We start from the raw sequence: 22,543 nt of genomic DNA on the forward strand, positions 1-22,543 counted from the left end.
TGCTGTGTTTATAGGTTTCAAGATTAGATATACTAACAAAGGATGAGGTTAAATTCATGAGAGAATTAGAAGTCTATTATTGGCTCCAGGACATGGGTGGCCCTTATAGCGGAGGCTCTTTCTATCAGTAGCCTGCTAGAAGCAAGGGAAGGGGAGGGGTAATGGAAGTCTGCAGTCCCAGTGTTGATTTCTAAAGGCTTTATCTGGAAGCTGGCAGAAGTGGGGTATTTATTTTTTTCTGACAATGAGATGACTGGAGAAGCCGGGTAGCAGCATGAATTCATGAATGCCTATGTGTTGCTTTAGGACTCAGGTAAATTTAGGGTACATGTTATAAAAATACAAACGAAAAGTATAGTTTGTGATTTCAAACAAACAAACAAAAAGTTAGGAAAGCTCATTAAGATTTATTATAGGCCCCAAATTTTGTAGTCCCGAAGCTTAACGACAGATGGTGGTGTAACTCCACCAACATTCAATTTGACTTGGTAACATAGATTACCCTTGATTTGACTTCCGTGAAACTAGAATTTTCTCTCTTTCCTAAAATGTGTCAGGGAGGAGAGTGGTGATAGCGGAATGTCTAAGAGGAGTCTGTTTATTTGTTCATCTTCAGAAAAACTGTAGAGGACGGGAAAAGTAGGAACCTGATAGGTGCCCGTTCTTAGGTGGAAAAGGGAAGATATTTCACCTTGCATTTGAAGACTTTTGTTACAAGCTATTTGAAGTGAGTAGTACAACTTTGAAGACGGTATCTCTAGCAAGAAAAATATAATTTAATAACAACCTGCCCCTTACCCTTTCTCCCAGCCATCTTTCAAGTCAGTCAAATTTAAGTATCAGTCACAATTGACCCCAGTGAAATGGCTCTGAAGAAAACACAAAACCAAAACAAACCTGTAATTGTTGTTTAACTCAAAGTTTGGGAGAAAGTAGCCCTACGTGTATGAATAATTCTATTTTGTAACAAATGGCTACAAATTGAAGCAGTCCGCTTGGGGAAGCATGAAACCGACATTTCTGATACGTGTCACTCGCGTATGTTGCTTTCCTTCATCCTGGCCTTGGTTAGTTTCATTTGAGGTGGGTTATTTCGCGCAAGATGCGCTCGCAGAGACCATCCCAAACGAATTTATCTTTCGCCTCGACCGTCCCAGAGTAGGGGCTTGGAATTTGTTGATTTGCGGTTTCATCGTAAAAGGAACTTGGAATCAAATAAATTTTCGTGAGAGCACTTCGAGGTCCAGTTGGTGAAACTCCCCAGGTAGCCGGTAGCCCCGTGTAACTTTCCCCTGGAACCTTTCTAAATGACTTTTGCAGCCCCACGTGCTGCAAAGGAGGCTTGAGCTGTGGCTGCGACCCTGCGCGGCGACTACAGGGACAGGATTTGGCTTTCCCCTTTTCTCCGTTAGGCAGTGTTTCGTTGCAAGGCTGCCACGATCCAGTGGGCTGACCAGTGACTTGTGCAAAAGAAAACTATTCGTTCGCTGTTTGCCCTTTCAGCGTTTTCCTCGGCTGCGGAAACCCGGTTTTCCTATTATTACACTTCAACTTTTTTTGGAGTCTGTTAGCACAGAGCGCTAAACCCCGGCCGGCTCCAGCAAGCAGCTAGGCGAACAAAGCCCGCAGTGTTCCGGGCCAGGCTGGGGCGGGGGTGGTGGGCGAGTTAAAGGAATTGCAAATAAATATATTTTATGACCACCCATCAACAAACTACGTGCCACCGTGGCAGCCCCTGGTAGCCGGGCTGTGTCTGCACTGTGGCCGGGGGCGGGGGCTGGGAGAGAGGCGAGCGCAGAGGGGCAGCGAGCCGCTAGCCCTGGGCCTGAACTTTCACCTCTCGAACCCGGGCCCAGCCCATTGGCTGCGGGCTAGGGGTCCGCCCGGGGCAGCGGCTCTTGGCAGGACCTGCTTTCTTAACTCCCTGGGCGCCTTCCCTGCGGGAAGGGTTGGTGGCCCGGGGAATGGCAGCAGGCGAGGACAGAATGGGGCGAAGTTAAGCGGGGGCATCCGGGGGCTGCGGGCTCAGCCCCGCTTAGAAAGACGGGTGTCAAGGGGACACAGCCCACTTAGAAAGAAGTGCTCCTCGGACTGAGATATCCTTTTGCACCCCTTGGCTCCTGGCTATTTGTATTCACAGGAGAGAAACGTCAGAGGCGGCGAATTTCACCAAAACGTGTCTTTGTGTACAGGAAAGAGAAGGGCTAACTAAACCCGCTCTTCTCCAAGTCTTTCGAGCGTAACCCTCTTTCTCCTCGTTGGGAACTTGAACTTCTCTTCCAAGTGGCCCGGACTCCTCTCTAATAAACCTTTCCCACTCACTTCCTCCAGACCCCTGGACAGAGAAGTAAATCGAGTCGGTGTCTGCGGGGGAGGAAGAAGAAAGGGGGAAAGTGGGACTCTGTAGACCTCTTGACTATTCTGTTACCTTTTTTCACAAATCTTGTGGCAAGACATCCTCAGCTCTCCAAGGATTTCGACACCGTTTGCTCCTTGTCTTTTGCAAAATAGTTTCAGGTTAATTCATAGAATCCGCTTTTTATGTAGGTTTGCCAATGAAGCACAGACGCAGATTACTTAACGTGAAATTATCCCCAATCTTTCAGAAGGGCGAGGTAGGGCCATTTGGGTCTGGCGTTTCCTAATTTTAAAGAATGCTCTCTCCTTCTTTCCCTGCTCCCATCTTGGGGAAGGAAAAAAAAAAAAAAAAAAAAAAAAACAGAAAAAAAGAAAAAAGATCTGGGTTATTTGTCCACTATTCAGCCTGCATTTCGAAAAAGACAGTTTTAAAAAGAGTGAGAACACAATTCATAAGCAGACCACTTAAGGACTACCTGGAGTTTAAAAGCTCGCAGAAAGCACCGCAATTCAAAGCTCAACTCTATCTCGTTCCTCGTGCTCCTGGCAGGGGCCGTCTTCCCACGACCAGCCCCTTGGCTTATTGACTTAATTGGTTTCACTAGAAAAGCTGACGGTGTGTTTACAGATGTGGGTGCCAGGGCTGCTTCCTCCCCGGGAGAACTGCGGGTTCTGAAGGGAAGAGTTGGTGCCAAGTGTGTGTGTGTGAGCTCGCGTCTGCCCTTTAGAGAAAGGGCGCGCTGCTCTTTGAGGAAAAGAAAGACTCAAAGGCAGAAGTTTAGCGCTGCTCGCCCGTCTCCCCAGCCACCCTCCCCCCTTTCTGCCACCGGAGATGTTAAAGTTGGCCGGGAAGAAGCCGGGGGCCAGGCTCTAATTCGCAATGGCCTCTCGGCTGCAGCTATTTGGAAGAAAGTTTCAGCGCCTTTCGGAACGCCACGCTTTGCCACTGATTGTCAGCTGAGCGGCGGGCTCAGGCGGCAGCTCGCCGAGAAAGCGGCGGGTGGAGGGTCGCGCAGCCAGCGGGCAGCGGAGCCACTGGCGGGAGACGGAGGGGAGGCACCGCCTGCCGGGAGCGGGCTTGGGGAAGAGACTACACGGAGGAATCCCCCAGTCGGGTCCCGCGTCCCATCCAGGCCTGTCTGGTCCTCCCTCGGTCTCTCCCTCGTCATCCCCTTGGTCCCGCGTGGGCCAGCTGGCTGGGTCGTGCTCCACGGACGGGAGCTGGGCCCCGGGTGCTGTGGAGGCTGGGCCCGCGCATCCCCCGCGCCGGCGCCTTGGCTTTGAAGTGCGCGCGGAGCGGGCTGTGGCAGTTTCTTCTTTCCTTTCATTCCGGGTACTTTGGCAACCCTCAGTCACTGATAGGGCCCGTCTCGAAAGCCTCAAACCCTAAAAGTCCCAGGTCGGCGGCCCCTTCCTTTCAAGCTCCGCCCCGGCCGGCCCGCCGCCCAGCCTCACGCCGGTGACCCGGACGGAGCCACCACGAGGAAGCCCAAGAACTCCTGGGCCCAAGTGAGACAGGAGCCACGACAACAATGAAGAGTGAGAAAGACACTCGGCCTCTCTCCAGCCCAGGCCGCGGAGGCGCACACCGTGAAAAGAAAGGCCAATCAGCATTTTAACGCACGCTTGGGTCTCCCTGTCTCACTACCATGCACTTTTAACTCCCTGCCACCGAGGGCTTTGGATCCCTTCGAGGCTTTCTGCACTTCACGTGGAATCCCCTGTTTCATTTGCCAGCAGCTCCGTCTGCTGAGAGGACGTACTTTGGGGACTGCCAAGAAGCAGCAGACACAACTCGGCTTTGCCAATACAGCATACGGTTTTGTTCTCTCCTCCCTCCCCACCCCCTTCCTCGACGCGCCGTCTGGGCCGAGCGGGAGGAGGCGGAGCAGGAGGTGGGGAGAAGGGTGGGGGTGGGGGAAGATCTGGCGCAGAACAAACAAGTTCTCCAGCGAGTTGTTTACATAGCAGGTGGACCTGACGTCAGCCAGGAGGCTCCACTGCAAAGCCGAACAATATTCTGCTCCGCGTTTCCCCCTCCTTTAAAGAAGTTGGGGGACCGGGGGAGATAGGTAGATGGGGGCGACAGGCATTCTAACCGGCTGGTTCCAAACCACTTTGGGGACCAACAACAACAACCAACAATAACAACGCAAAGTGAAACAAAACAAACAAGTGGCCCGGCAGTACTTCAGAATCCTCCGAGGCATCCCTTCCCCCACCCCGCCCCTCGGAGGAGAGGCGGCTCCGCGCGCAGTGTGTGTACAGTTTGCATTGCCAACAACACGCGCGCGCGCCCGGGTGCGCGCGCCCGCCAGCGCACACTCACACACATAGACACACATACAGACACACACACAGATCCGGGTGGGGGGAGCGGCAGCGCGAGACAGCGCGAGCCTCCGAGAAAGCGCGAGACACGCCGGCGCGTGCAGCTCCGCGGCGGCCGCTGCGCCCCGGCTCGAGCCCCGCGCCACCCGCAGCCCGCCCGCGAGCGCCCGTCCCGGTTATTTATGCGGCGGCCGCGTCTGCTGGCTGCGGCTTCCTCCGGCCCCCCCCAGGGCGCGCCCCCCACTCGTGGCAGCAGCTGCCGGGACTCGCTCGTGGGTGTGTTGTTTGGGGGCTTCTGCCTCGGCGCCGCGGGTGCCACCTCCCGGGACGCTGCCCAGGCGTCCCAGGTCGCGGTAAGTTTCTTCGCCCTCACTCTGGCGCGCTGCACCTCCGCACCCCACCCCGTCCCAGCCACCTCCACGCCGGGCCGGGCTGCGACTTTACTCTGCTGCGCGCTCCTCCCGCGGCGGCGGCGGCGGCGGCGGCGGCGGCGGCGACAAAGTTTAGCCCCAGCCGCTGCGCTTGGTGCGGCGGGGCGGGTGTGACATGTGTCAAATTTCGGCTCCGCGTCGGGGTCGCCTTCCGGACCTAACATCACCACTTGTTGTTCCTTTTCATTTTGCATTGTGATGGGGGAAGGGAGAATCGACAGAGGGGAGATTGCCTTTGGCTCACGTTTAATTTTTAGTTTTGAATATGCAAAATTTTGCCTCGTCCAGAGAGACCGCGGCTGGAGGAAAATGTGTGTCGAAACACCAGATGTGTGTTTGTTTACTCTTTTATTTTTATTGTTTGTTGTCTCTTCCTTCCCCTCCCTTCCCCCCTTCCCCCTGGGAGGAGAAACAACAGTAAAAACATCTGGCGGTTGGAAGCACACTATTGATCCAACTGCTGACCTTTATTTACTCAATTGGGCAAGTGCATGCTGCTCGTCCGTCTCTAAGTTAGGCGCTTCAGCGTTCATTTAAGAAGTACTTTTCTGGGAACTAGAGGCGGAGAGGGGACACAACTGTTTCTCCAGTAAAGAAACTCCTGGCCCCTAGTGATGCTTCGGGATAATGGTGCATCTTGACTGCTGCCCACATCACGCTCTTTCCCCTGGCCACAGCACGACCCGATTCACCCGGGATCTGTCCTAGTCTTACTTTTACTCTGCTTTGGAAAGGTCTCCTCACTCTGGGCGTAGGTTTAGGGTGAACTCGCGCCTCCCGGTTCTTTAGGGAGGGAATGTGGGAGGGGCGCGGGCACCTTGCGGAGAAAGGGAGGGCTTCTCGCTTGGCTTTTACCTGTAAGTCGGTGGAGGCCCCTGGCGAGCGGAGGGCAGTCGGTAGCTGGGGGTTAGCTTTAACCCGGGCAGAGCTCGTGTCCCGACGGCCCTTCGCGCTCGCCGCGGCTCACGTGCGGCGGCGGCTGCACGGCAGGACCCGCTGGGTGGCCGGGCGCGCCGCCCGCGTGCCTCCCGCGCGCGTCTCCCCGCCCTGCAGGCCAGGACGCGCCCCGACACCCCGACCTCTGGGCGAGCGTCGTTGTGGACCCTCGCTTGTTGAGGGCGTTTGGGCCCGTCTAGAGCAGGGAGGAGAAGTTGCCCTACTATCCTCAGACTCTGAGATCTCTTAGGTAAGTCTCTCAGGGCACCTGGCGCGTGGGGTGACACCGATTAGGAGGGACCAGAGGGTAAAGACACGTGCGAGCCTGGGGCTTTTGAGAGCGCAACCGGTGCAAGTTTTGCATAGGGACGACTCCAGGGAGGCCGAACTGGACACTGGCTCCTCAGACTCCGGAATCCCCAAGGAACGAGACCCCATCTGTGTATTTGTTTATTCGGCTTTTTAACCAACAGATTTAAACCACTTAATGGACAGCTGCTATCTGTAATGCTTATCCCCCCCCTCCCCCATTTTCTCTCACCACATGTTGCAGTCCAGTCAGTTTCTTGGTCTTGAGGATTATTCCTCGAGTACTGTTTGCTCCCAGGTGGGCTGGCATTCCGGACGTGGCCTGGGTGAGTGCTGAGGACTGGCCGGAGGGAAAAAGGGTGTGAGAGACCTGTGGGAGTGTGTAAGATGTGTACATATATAGTCATCATGGATTCAGAAGTGCTTAAAGAGCTACCTCCGCAACATGCCCAGAGTCTATTTGGAAGAATAATTAAGTAGTAGCAGGTAAGCCGAGGGGAGAAAGTGACGCCCTGGTGTCAAGTAGCTGAAGTGGGACGTTTTCCAACTGGAAGTATTTGGAGAGATTAACTTTTAGAAAACAAAAGTTTGCCTGGAAGGCACCTCTTTGCATGCTCTCCTAACTCAAATAGTTTGGTTAGGCAGCCGCGGAGACAGGAGGGGTGTGTTTAATAGCAAGTCTATGTCACAGGTCAACACTGAAGCCAAGATGAGCTTTTAGATACTCTCCTCTTCAATCTTGCATGGTGCGGTACCTTGGGAAATATTTTATGTTGTCAAGGGGCCTGTTTATCTTTTCTGTCACTATGAGTTATGGATAAGTATATTCTCGGTGTACTGGAATTTTAAAATGTAGTGTTTGTTTAATACTGTTAATTAATTTACAGTTTGGATTTATTTGTGTATGCCATTAATAAAGTGGGTATAAAGTTATGTATGTGATGATCATTAGGGTCCTAAGATTTCATTTTAGTTTAGAAGCTTTTTAAAAGTCATTTTTTCTTTCCTTCTTTCCTTCCCCTCTCCCATCCTCCCAGTTTTGTTACTTAAGGAGACCCAGGTTCAGTCCTTGTTCAATTCAGTACTTCCTTAAGAACCCCACTATTTCATTGTTACCCAAAACTGAGTGGAATAAGTGTTTAATTGTGATTGAGTTACTAACTTTTAAAGAGGAGACTGGAAACCTGATGATACATCACTGTAGGTAAGTGAGGGAGGACACTCCATTTTAAAAGATCATCCAAAAGTTCACGTTTCAGTACAAGAATGCAAGAATTTTTAAGAGTATTTTCTTTATAATTCAATTTAAGGAGTGCAGTACATGCTTTCTTTTTATATACAGATAACTAAAATGTTACAATTGCACTACAGTGGATATAGAATAATCAAAAGAAATTATATACAAATAACAATTATGAACTATTCTTAACTGTTTTTCAAAATTCCTCAACTTGCATTTTGAGATTTAGAGTGATGGACGTTTTAGAATTGAATATTGTTTTCATAGAGTTCATACTCTGGAGTGGAAAGAGACCTTTAATCACATTATGACATGACTAGATTTATTAATGGTTGTATCTAAGTAAACTGTCATTGAAGTTTTATTTATTTGCACTGGTGATAGTACAGTGGTTTTGCTTTTACAAATAAAATAAAATAAATCCTTGTAATATTCTAGAAACCTAAATAGGGGGAAATTGTTGTATGTGGCACACTGTAAAAATAGGAAAAAAGGTGAACATTAAATTTACAGATAACTTGTAATGAGAAGTTCTATTCCTTTTGTACAAGCAAAAATTTAAAAACACAAACCAATTCTCTTTGTAGAGCTATTAGAATTATACTTTATGAAAGTATATTTAAATATGTGAAAATATCTTCATGGTTTGACTGAGACTCATAGGGCATATAACAGTATAATGAACATAGCCAGACAAATTTACCAGACATTTTTATTTCAAGAGAAAATGTGAGGGATACAGAACTCAATTACATAAAGGGCATATTATTTGTGATATTTTTAAGGATTTATAGCTGGCTGTGCCTCATCACCCTTGTCTATTTCTGTGTTGATAGTCTCATGTTAGATCAGCTATTAGTTGTAATACTGATAGAAAACTGAATGATGGAAGTGGTCACGTATTCTCTACCTCTCTAAATTAAATCAGAAAGAAGCCATTGACTTGTAAGAGAATGTCACTGAGAAGTTCTCTTGACATCATTGTTGCTAGACAAAATTGCAAACCACCACTGAATTCAGAAATAATAACAATTTCATTGCTATTACTGAATACTAATTCTTGGCACACTCACACTGGTTTTTTTTTTCCCCTTTAACTTTGTGGTAGATGGGAGTACTCTTAGTGATAAATGAATGGATCCAAAATGTTCTAACCAGTGCCCAGATTCACATTGCCCTTTAAATAAAGAAAGCCTGTTTCTTAAATTAGGCCCAGTGAGAGCTTGAGGTTTACATAGACTTTTCGAAGTAACCTTACTTATGTACCCCCTAATTCGTGGAGTTCTAACAAACTTGATCAGATCCAACCCAAAATGATAACTGCTTATTTTCTTAAGGGTCTGAAAAAGCAATACAGGTGCTTACAACTTGCCTTAAACATACTCCAGTATTTATGATCCACAGATAATCTAGTGCCTAATTCAAATGTTATATGCCATAGCTTAGTTCTATTTTTTCTTTAGATGACATAAATATTTTCCTAGATCTAACTGTGTATTTCTTAATATACTTGGTTTCCAGTCCTATAACTTCCATAGTCTGTATAAAGTACTTTAAGTTCTTAGGTCTTTTTTTTTCCCCCATGTGGCTGGAGTCATTTTCATTGATTTTTTTATGGAGTTGTTCCAGAAATTTAGCATCTTCATTTGTTTCTCAGAACTTCCAGGTGGACCCCATTACTGTGTTTTTCAGCGCCCTAACTAGGTATAGTTTGGGGAGTTGTCTAAAAGTACCATTACTTTTTTTTTAAGTCCCACATTGTTTATGTGAAAATTCATTACTATTGAATTATATAAATACTCATATGGTAGAATATTTTTTTCCTGTAGAATATTCTTTCCTTGTAGGCATTCTTACGTATTAAAATAAATGGGCATTTACGTCCACTTGCTGATTTACTTTTGTCTTGTCATTACCTCTGATGTATTTTTGTATATATTCTTTTGCTCTGCTCAGTGTAGTTATCCATCCCCCTCCCCCAAATTTCTAGACAAAACAAAAAAGGGAATAACGTTGGTGAAATATAAAGAAATATTGTGACTAATTAAGAGGTTAGTGTTAGAACATTGAGATACTGGAGAGAGGTCCTTAAAGAAGATTTAGATTCATAATGTTCCAACACTATTCATATTAAAATGAAAAGTAAACCTATATATAGGTTTTCAGTATTTACTAAAACTGTTTTTTCTCTAAATAGATGCTTCAGCAGTTCGCCGTTTTCTCAAATGCGGCATTGTTAAGAATTGGCCTAATTCTTAGGAGAATAATGTTAACTTTGTAATTGGAGTGGCTAGGAATTTGTGTTTATCTATACAGGTTTTTGCCAGGCAGCTAAATTAAGAGTATCATGGCTCAAAAATGAGCTATAATGGTATCACCTCTGTTTCACTTTGAACCCGAATACCTTTTCATTTTGTAATTATTAACTTTGCTTACTCCTCACTGTATTTCTTCACCTGTCAACTTGCTTTCTATGAACAACTGAAATTCTAAATTACACTTGCTTATATAATTTTATCTAAAATTTTATTTAAAATGCATTTTCTCTGTAAATTATCTATGAAGGGCCAGGTTTAGCCTTTTAAATTCCTTGATATTTGAAATATGTGTTCTTGGACCTATACTCTACCAATATAAGTCTGTTTCCCATTCAGTTGTATACCTCCCTCTTCCTTCAATCCACCAAGGACTTATAGAATATACCTTCCCATTATATTGATAAATATGTCTTCATTCCTGTCTCTGTGGCAAATTATTTTTATTAGCAAAGGCAAATAAAATTTAAATGTTGTAAAAGTATATGGCTGTGAAGCAAATGAATCCCCAGGGGTTTAAAAGCTCTCAGCAGTTTTAGTTTATTAATGTTGCTTAATTTCTCTTGATTTCTATCTTGGAAGGCTTAAAATATACTATGTGGAGGATAATGTTGATTTAAAATTTATTTAAGTTTTTAGTGTTTCTTTTTAAAGATCTATCTAACATAAGCCTAAAAGATTTATGCCATGAGAATGTTACACTTTTTTTTTTTAAAGGAAGTTAAGGAAATTTACTTTGAGTTCCTCAAATAAAGCATACTACTAGAAATAGTGTAAAGTTTTTCTGGTATTCATTTCTTTCTTAACTTTTATAATGGCATTTTCTGTCAAAGTTTTTTGTATTATTTTAGTTTTGTATCATTTTGGTAGACATACACAGCTACAGCCATCATTTTACAACTTTATCTCAATTTAAGAAAAAACAAACTTTCTTAAAGTGAATTTTAGGGGGTAAGAAAAAAAACCAGTGGTAGACATATTTCAGAGAAAGCATTTATAAAATTTCTCACTGGCAGATAGCGAGGAGAAACTTATAGTACACTAATCCAAATAACTTAACATCTTAGCATATGTAGACTGTCATAAAATCATCTCATTTAAAAAAAAAAAAAGATCCCCAACATCTTTAAGGACTATTCCTCACCATTACTTCACCCAAAGTTATGTTCCAGGATTTAGTTGATCTATATCTGTATGCCTGTAGCTAACTCTTCACTTCCTTTTTTGTCGTCCCTTTCTGAGTCTGCCTTTAGTTTAGGTAAGTGCCTCCCCTCATCCCCCAAGCTCATTTTATACATCTAGTTAGTACCACCACTGGTACCAATCTGATCAGGTAGACAATCATCTCCTACCTGAGTTGTTGGCAGTAGCTATTTATTTATCTCCCTTCTTCTCTCTCTAGACAACACAGTCCGTTCTCCACACAGCAGAGTGATCTTTTAAAAATATGTGATTATGTCACTCTTTTCTATAAACCGTCCAATAGCTTATGTCCCTGAGAATAAAAGACAAAGACCTTACATAAGTCCATGTTATTTGACCCCTGTTACCTATCTGACATTCTTTCCTAACATTTTCCTCTTATTCAGTCAACTCTAGACATACTGGCTTCCTTGATATTTCTCAAAACAGGATAAGCTGATTCCCACCACAGATTTTTTTCTGTGTTCTCTGTCTGAAATGCTCTACACTCAGATATCTTCATGGATTTCATGTCTCTGCTCAAACATACCCTTTTTAGAGAAGCCTTCTCTGACTGTCGTATATAAAGTAACAAATACTCATTGATCATGCGTTGTCACCTTTACCCAACATTAATTTTCCCCACAGCACCATCATCAGCTGACATTTTAAAAAGTTGTTTATTTATCACGTTTTCCTGATGAGAAAGTGTATTGCAGGGAGCCAAGGATTTTGTGCGTTCACCGTTCTAATCCAATGCTTAGAACAGTGCTTGGCACTAGGTAGCAGCTATAAAACTAAATATTGAATTAAAGAATGGATGAGTTGTCAGAGGGCCAAGAAATTACTTCTATCTATATCATTAACTCACTTTTTGTGTAGCTGCAATTGCTTTTCACCTTCCTTTTTCCTTTTCACTTATTTTATACCATGTCACATTTGGTATACCATGTTCACTACTGTATTGACCAAGACATGGCTCCCCTCTCAGGTGGATACACTTCAAGTTCAATATTTTCTATCTCTACTTTATTCTGATCTGAGAAACAATAGTATACTTAGCTTTTGAAAGGTGTGAATGGATGTTTTTCTTTCTGGGCAACAACAAATGCTCAATAGTTGAGTGCTTCCATGTAATAATACTTAGGACAGTCCAAATGACGTTTCATCATATATTTCATAATCACATCTTAATATGAATAATATAAGTAATGTCTATAGATATTTCTAATGGCTACATTATGAACACAACATTGGCATACCAAGTATTTCTGAGATTGTCTGTGGGGAAGAATAGGAGGAAATGGGTTAAGCCAAGGTCTCTTCTGAAAACCTTTAGATTTAGATGGCTTTCCTCTCTGTGTTGGCACACACACCATAAGTTTACAACTTCTCTGTTGCCTCATTCTTTCAGCATCTACACTTAAACAGAGCAGATTGAGTACTTATGAGTTTTGGAAGGTCCATCTCTCCAAATTTAAAATCTCACTCTTGAGCTTGCCCAAATTGCTTTTGGACATCTATAACTAAGGTATGAATAAGTGATACAGCTGTCTGTAAAACATCATACAGATTTACAGATTCTTTTGCTTTTTAAGTTTTTATTTAAATTCCACTTAGTTAACATACAGTATAGTACTAGTTTCAGGTGTACTGTATCACTATAGCCAATACTTCCATTCAGCCCCCAATGCTCCTCACAAGTATACTCCATAATCCCCATTGATTTTTTTTCTTCCAAACCTAATGCTCTATAGATCTCCTTCCCACATATTATGTCCATATTTGGAATATGCAGTAACTCGTTCAGGAATTTTATTTGAAATACCTTGAGAATAGAGAAACACATTTATCATCTTTTCTATTGATGTTAAAGGAGGAGGTCCTCTTTGCCTCTTCTCATTTTTCTTTTTCTCTCTTCCTTCCTCCAGACTGAATTATGAAATCTTTCAACATCATTCTGATATTTTATTATACCATCAGTGAATATGTAGCCCTCGGAAAACTGTGAAGCAAGGCAAAGTGGGCTTTTGTTACATAATTACCCCAGTTTCCCCTTTAAAAAAAATTACTAACTTCTCCTCCTCTTCTCCTGCTCCTTAGACACCCAGTGCCCTCCATGCTGCCATTTGGCTACTCCAAGTTCCAATCCTTTCCTTGTCTTGAGAAGGAAATTTTGTATTAAAGTACTTCTTTAGTAATAATGCATTTTAGAATGCGAAGGAAGATAGATCCTTCTGGAAAGTATAATTATTACCACAGCTAGTAAAATAGCTGTTTGGTTTACTATGCAGAGTTCCATGGTAAGTGCCAGGAGACCTGCATTTTGGTACTTGGTCTGTCTGTGACTGTTGTGTGATGGTGGGTGGGTTAGTTCCTCCAAAATGAAAAGGAGCATGAATTCGTTTTTAGGTTACTTTCAACTCAAATCTTTTTTTGAAATATGTAGAATCAAATTTGAAGCTATGAACATGTTTTGTCTTTACTACCATAAACACACACGTAAGAATGAATGGAAGAAAACGACCACTTCCTAAAATAAAAACAATTAAAACTAATTAAAACTAACAACAATTACCACACGTAACTTTGCTTATGAAGCTCAGGGGGGCTCAGTTAAAATTTAAGAGTAATTTTTTTCTACTACTGTAGCACATTGGGCATTTTCACACCGCTTCCCCCCATCTCCGTCAGGAATGGAGCCTCCTCTTGTTTAACCAGAAAGCTCACACTTCAGAGAAGGGAGAGTGCATGTGAGGGTGATCATGTTTGGGTTAAGAAGAATAAATAACCACCTGGCGTTCTCTCCCCTGAGGTGCGTCATTAACTTTCCCCAATATTAATTTCTTCACAATTTTGCCTGGTCCTGTGCTCATTCATATATTTAGCTCGAAGTGTCACCAGTCCAGAAATAAGATGTGGAGTTGGATAAGCTGTTTGATAAACTTTGTCTTTTAAAATTAGAGCTCCCCTTTTTGATGGACTTCACACACACAGACATACATTTTTAGAACCCACATAAAATGTCGGGCTGCCACATGGTCCAGCCTATGCATTGTGCGGCATTAAAGGAAACACAACTCCCAGCTGTAGGAATACTACATGTCTTTGCTGTAGTTTGGCTTAAAGGGAGTGACACGGTTTTATACAGTGTGCCACATAGGAAGTTTTGCCCCAAATCTCTTGAGGCGTCTTTCTTCTTCTCCTGGGCACTGCTAAAAAGTTTTTAGAGCCTCATCTAGATCATTCCTCTATTGCTTTGCTGCCCCATCCCCCAGTTGTGCAGCACATACATCATATCAACTATACACACCCCGTGGAGTGTGCCATCCAATGCAAAGTGTGGTCCCTTTCTTTATTCTGGCTGCTTTTCTTGTGGCGATCAAGGTTTGTCTTTATGCAGACGAACAAGGAGAACAGCAACAAAGCATTCTTCTCTGAATGTAAAGGATTATAAATTGTGGTAGGTTTTAGCTGTGATGTAAGCTTGCAGACGTTCCCATTTCAATTTTACCTTGTCATATGTTACTGAGAATGCATATTCCTGTAACTAAAAATATAATTCATTGGACGGCTTGACTTTGTGTTGTCCCATATACCATAATTTTAAATCTATAATTTTGATCAATTTGAAATATTTCTTTCTTTCTGGAAAAGTATGCTTTTAAGTGAAGTTCTAATTCTTTGCTGTTTTGTAATTTTTAAGAATGTCAAACTATCCCACGCCCTACATGTCTGTTGCTCCTACCGTTCCACAAACAGAAGAAAGGCAATGTCATTTGTTATGTCTATTGGTATTTGATTTTACAAATCTATTCTCTTTGGTATCCTTCTGATTGTATCGTGAAAATATGTTGTTTCCACTAGGCTGCAACAGTGCCAGATTCTAAAATATGACTAAGTACATGCTTACTCATATTACTATATTAAAAGGAACATTGTTGTTACAAGTTTTGTTTTTATTTTGAGAGACAACTTGTTTTTCTGACTATATAAGATCAAATTTTAAGTGCAGATGCACAATGAAAGAGAATATATGGTAACAAGCTATGAATACATAACTAACAAAAATATTTAATGTTTATTTTCTTATTTCTAGGATTATGTTTCTTATGAGAGTATGTTTAAGAGATGGAATGTGGATGAATAATTTTATTTTTACATGTGAACTCTTCATTGGAAGTAAAAATGTATTTGATTGTTTTTAAAAACCTATGTGGCTATACATTTGACATTTCACTCTAAAAATAAAGTATTGGTGGGACACCTGCATGGCTCAGTTGGCTGAATGTCCAACTCTTGATTTCGGCTCAGGTCACGATCTCATTGTTGGTGGGTTTGAGCCCCGCATTGGGTTCTGTGCTGATAGTGCAGAGCCTGCTCGATATTCTCTCTCTCCGTCTCTCTCTCTGCCCTTCCCCCACTTGTGTGCTCGCTCTCTCTTTCTTTCTCAAATTAATAAAATAAAATTTAAAAAAATAATAAGATATTGGTTATCATACTGTAGAAATGATTCTGGTAATTTTTTCTCCTTTTATTGTGTCTTATTAATGACACACTATTTTAATTATTTATCTTTATAAAATTATTTTAAGCTCTTTAGTTTCTTTCTATTTTTAATTAAAGATAATTTACGTATGGCAAAATTAACCCCTTTTTAGTGTAAAGTTCTGTATATTTTAACAAAATCATGTTACAAAATTTTTCCATATGGTTTTTAGTCAGCCTTTTTTCCTCATCTTCCAGGCCCTGGTAACCACTGATCTGTTTTCTGTCCCTATAGTTTTGTTCTCTCAAGTCTGCTTTTTTTTTTTTTTTTTTTTTTTAAGGCAAATTTTACACTGTATAAATTTATGGTGTCTAGTGTGTTACTTTGATGTGTTTATATATCATAACTTGATTGCCATTGTAGTGACATTTATCACATAACATAACTGTAGTGCCACATTGTTGTCTATATCCCATATACATTAGATCTCTATGACTTGTTTATAAGCAAGTTGCAAGTTTGTACCCTTAAGTGACATTAATCTTAATCCCTAACACCCCATCCCAGAGTAACCACCATTTTAGTTGGTGTTTTATAAGTGTGACTTTTTCAGATTGTATGTAAGAATCAGTACTTGTCTTTGACTTATCTCACTTAGCATAATGTGCTCAGGGTCCACCCATGCTGTCACAAGTGGCAAGATACCCTCCTCTCCTATGGCTGAATAATATTCCATTGTATACATATACCACATTCAAGTCTATCTAATAAATAGAATCATACAGTGTGTAGCCTTTGAGTTAGGCTTCTTTCACTTTAACTGTATGCATAATGCATATATGCACGTATAATACCTTGGTCTTGCATATAGTGATGCAAATGAATAATGCATATGAGATTCATTTATATTGTTGTGGTGTATCATGTTTACCTTTGCAATAATGCCGTTGCTTGTTCCTGTCATAATTTTTTCTGAGTTTAGAATTCTCTCATTTTTCATTCAAATATATTTTTATTTTTTTAATTACATTTTTATATAGCCTCAGATTTTATTTTGCCTTATAAGTTGGCATGGCTTATAAGTAAGAGACTTTACTGGGAGGTCATTTCTAAAAATTAATTTTGGGGTCTTCACCATAGTTCTCTTCCCTCATTCCTGCTCCCACCCCCAGTCTCTCTTGCTTTCAAACTTGCTTTCCTTGTTTCCACAGGAGTTCACTGGTCATGTCTTTTCACTCCTTGTCATCCATTTGATTGGAAGATCTAAGATCCATTCAGGTAGCTAGTTCTTAAAGAAGAAAGAAGTTTGTCATCAGTTGTTTCATAATGTTTTGTCATTTATTCATTCACTTGTTTATTCCTCAGTTACTGATCATCCACCAATTTATGCAAATGGCAAAAGAAGTAAGAAGAATCTAAGAATCCTAGAAATAAAAAGATCCTTTCAGATCATGAAATTCATTTTCCATTCTCCCCTCCAAGTCAGATGGGAGATGGGGCTAGGGTTTACTCTCCAGGAGCCTCTGTCAAATTGCCAATGGCCTGTAGTGTATGGAAAGGGAACAATCAAAGAGGTAAATCAGAGAGGCAGGTTGGGTGCTAAGAACAAATTGTCAGTTTGAAGGGGCTAGCTGGGCTGAAATGGAACAGAAACCAGGGAGTGAAAGACAGGAGTGAAAATAGACAAGAAGCCTGGAGTAACTTCCTGTGCAGTGGCTTTTTTCAGACAAGAAGTGAGCAGTGAAAAGACATCTGAATGTGAAGGAGGTAGTCCCCAAGGCCATAAACCTGGCAAGTGGCTTTCAAAAACTTCCACGAATGAAAAGTTCGTTATCTTTACATCCAATATTTGAAAAACTTTAATTGTTAAAAAGTTCTTCCTTACGTTGAGTTGGGATCAGTTAGCCATTGTTTCCAGCTCTACCCTTTGGATTTACACAGAGTATTTCACGTTGATAACTTTGTAGATGTCTGAAAGTTTTCATTTCTTAATTTTTTTTTTCAACGTTTATTTACTTTTGGGACAGAGAGAGACAGAGCATGAACGGGGGAGGGGCAGAGAGAGAGGGAGACACAGAATCGGAAACAGGCTCCAGGCTCTGAGCCATCAGCCCAGAGCCTGACGCGGGGCTCGAACTCACGACCGCGAGATCGTGACCTGGCTGAAGTCGGACGCTTAACCGACTGCGCCACCCAGGCGCCCCTGAAAGTTTTCATTTCTAATAAATCTTTCCTTTCTTAGGCTAAAGAAGTCAAGTTTCTTCTGTTATACCTTATATAATATTTGGATGTATTTCATTCCTCACAGTTCTGATAACTCTCCTCTGGGTATGCTTCTGTTTGCCAAAGTTTTCCTTTAAAATGTACCCAGAGCTAAATACCAAACCAAGAGTGTTGCCTGACCAGCATAGAACACATTGAAAATTTGTCTCCATTTTTTTCCTCCAATCTAATAGCAATTCATTTTTTTTTAGTCATGTTACATTGTTACTAAATTTTTAATTAATTTTAGATAAGTTGCATGAATATACAATTTGAAGAGTTTATTTTAAAAATAGGATTTATATGTCTTTTAAATTCTTTGTTTCTTTGTTTCTTTGTTTCTTTGTTTGTTTGTTTCTTTCTTTCTTTCTTTCTTTCTTTCTTTCTTTCTTTCTTTCTTTTTTTTGGAGAGAGGAAGAGCACAAGTAGGGGAGAAGGCCCGGGGGGGGGGGGGCGTGGAGAGAGAGAGAGAGAGAGAGAGAGAGAGAGAGAATCTTAAGCAGGCTGCACATGGAGCCTGATGCGGGGCTCGATTCTATGACCCTAGAATCATGACCTGAGTGGAAATCAAGAGTTGGACGCTCAACGGACTGAGCCACCCAGGCACCCTTTAAATTCTTCTTTTATAGTTCAGTTATTCAACATGTCAGGATATAAAAAAAAAAATCCTGATTCTATTATCTTTGTTAGCAATTGTGTCATCCATAATCTTGATTAATACATTTTATAGCTCTATTCAATTATTTATAAAAATATTGAGCAGAACAGGGTTAAGAATGGAACCTTTACTAAAGTTAGTGAACGTGGAGTCTTTCACTTATCATTGATCCTTTGGATGTGATTATTTACCCACCTATATACATTTGAAATTAATCATAATAATGGCTAGCATTCTTTGAGCAGTTAGTTTCAATAAGCATTCTCTAATCAGTTTGTATGCATTAATTCATTTAATCTTCATGATACCTCTATAAGGAGGTACTGTTATTTTCCCATTTTACAAATGGCAAAGCTGAGTTGTGGAGTATATGAAATTTTATTCTATTTGCAGGTTAACAAATTAGCCAGCCAGTGCTTTATAGATGCTTGTGGAAGACACACAACTTTGGGGTCAGAGACAGAGCTTTATTACCTCTGGTACAGTCAGCAGTGTGAGTTTTTTGTTTTTTGTTTTGGTTCCTTGTCCCCCTGCCCCATTCCGTCCCACAGGAGTTCTGTAGAGTGGCTCAGATTCATGCTGCACACTTGGTGAGTTGTATCACCCATGAGGAATGCCAAGTTTAGGAACCCAGATCTTTTATAATGGGCTGTAAGTAAACTTTTCTTTTGTTCCATAGGGAGATACTATTTCTGTCTTCAAAGGCTATTTGCTATACAAACATTTGTGGAAAGACAGTCCAGAACAAAAACTGCCAGTGCCTTTGCTCACAAAACATGCAGACACTTCAGAGACCCGTGAAATTTGCCTCTTATCCCAGATATTAAGAAATTTCCCCAAAGTTACACAAATAGTAAGTGGACTTACCCCAAGTTGGCCATGAGAGACTTTTCTCTATATTTTTCTTGGTCCAGCTATTATACAGCTAATGCATTTCTTTGATTCACTCATTTAGTAGCGTGTCAGAAAAGGAAACAAGGTTTGGCATGGCTTATTTTTAACAAATCCGTGGCAGGTTTTTTTAAAAAAAAATTTAAGTGCTCACAAACCATCTGTTTAGTAACCTGTTCTAGTTTTGTTGGGGAATAATGTCAAGATCACTGATCTTCATTTTCTAGAATCCTTTTACCTTAAAAAAATAAAACAGTATTTGCCCCTCTTAGGTGCTATGTCCTCTCTCCTGTTATTTGTAACTATTTCAAGGTTATCAGCTATCATTCTGTTATAACATTTACTTTTTAATACCCTGAGATTGTAATCCGTTGGTCATGTATACATGAACTTATTTACAGTGACTCATTGTTCTCTTATTAATTCCTGAGCTTTGATTCTTTATTAATCATATTTGATTTTCCATTTTAGGTTTCAACACATTCCTTTTTGGTGGAGAATGTAAAAACCACCTAAGATTCATCTCAGTTATCTGATAGTATACCACGGTCATCAGACAGTAGGCTCATGTCTTCTTTAACATTTTTTCCAGTATCTAAATAAGATCTTGAAGTGTTCTTAGATTTTTTGAGGGTTTGGAGGGGGTTGCTTCAGCCCATTTCAAGTATTTATTAAAGCTTTGAGTCATGTTTCTGGACTGTTCCTTGCTATGGTAATATTACTTATGAGGTCAAATAATGCCTGTGTAAGTCTGATTTTTTAGCTATTTTCTAATTTTTTTTCCCTCTTTTTAGTGCCTTCTCAGGCTGACTGTAGGGCCATAAGTGCACTTTCAGTAATTCATAATTTCAGTAGATATTTATCCCAAGCCATTTCTTATTTGCCAAGATGTCATATATATGAGGAGCTGGCAAATTTTTTCTGTAAAAGACTAGAGAGTAAATATAAGTTCAGTGGGCCATTGGTCTCTGCCGCAGTCGTTCAACTCTGCCATTGTAGTATACAATGAACAACATGAACAATATTGAACAATATTGTTATGAACAATAACTAAGAATGTGGCTGTGTGACAGTAAGGTTTGTTTATATACACTAAAGTTTGCATTTTCATGTTTCATATTTCATATCATTTTCATATTTCACAAAATATTCTTTTGATTTTTATTCAACCATTTGAAACTGTAAAAACCATTCTTACCTAACAGACTATCCAAAATCAGGCTCTGAGTCACATTTAGCCTATCGACTATATTTTGCTACACACACAGACACACACACACACAGTTATTCATATAAATATAGACTTATCGCTTTTACTTCCGTTACAAAAATCCATGCCACATTTATTCACTGGCTTGGAATTATGACCTTAAAATTGACATGGACTTCTAAGAGTTCTGTGACAAAATCTTTCATGATAGTTCTTCCCTTTTCATTGCTATTAAGGTCAAAGTAGTAATTTTCCTCATTGCTTTTTAAGCCTTCAGAGAGAAGAAATTATTTGTATGTCAGTAATTTATTAGGTGCTCAATATTGTCATTATTAGTATCATAGTATAAATCCAGATAATAAAGTACAGTGACCAGCCGAGTCATCCAAGGGTCTAGGTAGTGAACCAAGAATGTCTTTCACATTTTTCAGAGGTCAGGGCAAAACAAAGATGTCAGGAAGGTTCCGAGACAGGTAGAAGAGTCATGAATCATGAAGAATCACAACTAGTAGAGGCAACTTTAGTTTGAGACAAAGCTTTGGCACAACCAGAACCTTTTCTATACACTGGTAAGTGAGGATATGGGCAGACCAAACGCGAGGATACAGTTAGATGTAGAGTGATGTAGATTAGATTACAGATTAGATGTAGAGTGAAGTCTTTGGCTGGAGTGGCAAATTTGAAAACTGGTCACATCAGTGCCCTCCATCAGTCAGATGACTGTTTAACTAGGTTTGCTCCTGTGTCTTTGCGTAAAGAGGATTTCCTACTATATTTACTTATGGTGACCCTGTAGCTAGGTTTTTCTGCTTATGTGTTCTGGCATTTCTTTATTTGTATTTTTTAAGTTAACTAAAGCTAATCTTGCAGAGTCTGTCTTGGGGAGTGCTTCTGTTCTTATTTTTGGTGTAAACTTTGCAGATTACATAGTTTCAGCTGGAGGAGATGAGAAGATGGATGAAAAGACTAAGAATGAGGAATAGTTCTTTTCCTTGATGTTCTTTCTTCCTTGCTATGGGCAAGTCCACAAATCTCAGTAGCTAGTAGACTGCCAGAATCTTTTTTTTTTTCCTTCAGAATAAACATCTCTCTTTTTGACAGGAGGCCTGATTTGAGGTAACATTTGTTGCTTTATCATATGAAAGAGTTGTGTATTGAACAACATCATTTCTTTATTTTTTTTTCTTGGAATTTTAATCCTTTTTTGTTTCCACTGTTCACTGTTTTGAATAAGCAGTTTGTGATTTTTGATGCCCACCTAACTCAAAATACCCTTTCCTCCTAACATTTCCCTGTGACCTCATCTTGAATTCTCCTTGTTTTCTGTAACCTAAAGGTACTTATGTGAACTCTTTTCTTATCATTTTAAGGCATAGAGAACATTCCTCTGTCTCATGATACTGTATTTCCTTGTGAAATATTTTAGTTCAGAATTATATGAATGTTATATTTCTGAGTATTAAAAATTTTTGGTTTGCTGGCCTAGGTGGTTGCCATCATCTTGAATGAGAGCCCTTTTGAAAAGAATGTACTGCTTTACCAAAGTCATCATCAGAATCACTTTCAGAAGAGAGAGGTTTCAAATAAAGCAAGAAAAATACAGGCAAATCTCTTTTAGAGTTAAGACAACAATAAGTGAAATATTTATGAGCCAGGGCTTGGCTGTAAGAGAAAATACAGACAAGCCTGTGGTTTCATTACATTACTTACAGGATTTGTGTGACCTAAAAAAAAAACGGAAAGTGCAAAAAGACCTAATGCAGCCAGGTATGGGGGCTGCTGGGATATGCATCGCTAATGAACTATTCTGGTCTTCCTCAGAGAGCGAGGTGTTCTTTTGATGTTTTTTGAAAATGTTAATTGCGAATGATGAAATACAACTGGAGGAAAAAAAGTGTTCGATGACATAGCTGATATAAATTTAAGACAAC

The 22,543-nt window shown here is 41.1% G+C and overlaps 1 protein-coding gene across 1 annotated transcript in view; it reads left to right on the forward strand.

The window, feature by feature from the left end:
• The first annotated feature begins 4,882 nt into the window (after positions 1–4,882).
• Positions 4,883–22,543, forward strand: part of FOXP2 (forkhead box P2) — a 566,087-nt gene continuing 548,426 nt past the window's right edge. The window contains exon 1 of the mRNA XM_045495376.1: positions 4,883–5,042. The gene's annotated coding sequence lies outside the window, so the exon portion shown is untranslated. The remainder of the gene's footprint in view (positions 5,043–22,543) is intronic.

Source organism: Leopardus geoffroyi, chromosome A2, assembly GCF_018350155.1.
Source record: "Leopardus geoffroyi isolate Oge1 chromosome A2, O.geoffroyi_Oge1_pat1.0, whole genome shotgun sequence".
In the NCBI taxonomy this organism is placed as follows: Eukaryota; Metazoa; Chordata; class Mammalia; order Carnivora; family Felidae; genus Leopardus; species Leopardus geoffroyi.